The following is an 845-nucleotide window of genomic DNA, read 5'->3' on the forward strand; positions in this document are numbered from 1 at the left end:
AGGGCATTTCCTAGTGAGAGAAATTCAAAGAGTGAGAGGGAGGTTCTCCTTTGCTGGCTTTGAAGATGGAGGGAGCCACATAGCATACCAAGGAGTTAATAGCAACTTGAGAATGGCTCCTAGCCAACAGCTAGCAAGAAAATGTCTTTCAATTTCTGGTAACTGTTAACTGCATTCTGCATGGCATTGGAAGGAGCTCCTGAGCTCCATGTGAGAATACAGCTACCTGATACATTGTTTGCAGCTTTGAGGTTTCTGACCCAGGAGGCCAGCTACTACCTACAGAACTGTGAGATAGATACTAAGTGTCTGCTGTTCAAAGCTGTTCAATTTGTGGTAGTTTGTTATAAAGTAAACAAATATACACACTGAAATGTTTTTTTAGTCTTTATTGTTGAAATGATTACACAAGTCTTCCTTTCCCCCCATTAACCTCTACTAGCCCGCTCCCATCCCCCACCCATGGACATCCTCACCACTCCACTGTCTGTGTCCATAGGCTATACAAATATGCATATAAATTCATTGGTTGCTCTCCTCCCACCCACCCTCCCCTGCCTAACCTCTTAGATTCAACAGTATATTCATGCTTCTACATCTCTGGGACTATTTTTGTTTCTCAGTATATTTGGTTCATTAGATTTCACATATGCATGAGATCATGTGATACTTATGTTTCTTGAACTGGCTTATTTTGCTTAGCATAATGTGCTCCAGGTCCATCCATGCTGTGTAAATGTTTTTATTCAGATTTTCCATCCTGTAATTAATCTATTAGGATATACTCTCTTGGCTACTTTTACTGATCTAATACTATCATTAACTATTAAAGTTTATTCTGTACA

This window comes from Myotis davidii, unplaced genomic scaffold (assembly GCF_000327345.1).
Source record: "Myotis davidii unplaced genomic scaffold, ASM32734v1 scaffold1934, whole genome shotgun sequence".
In the NCBI taxonomy this organism is placed as follows: Eukaryota; Metazoa; Chordata; class Mammalia; order Chiroptera; family Vespertilionidae; genus Myotis; species Myotis davidii.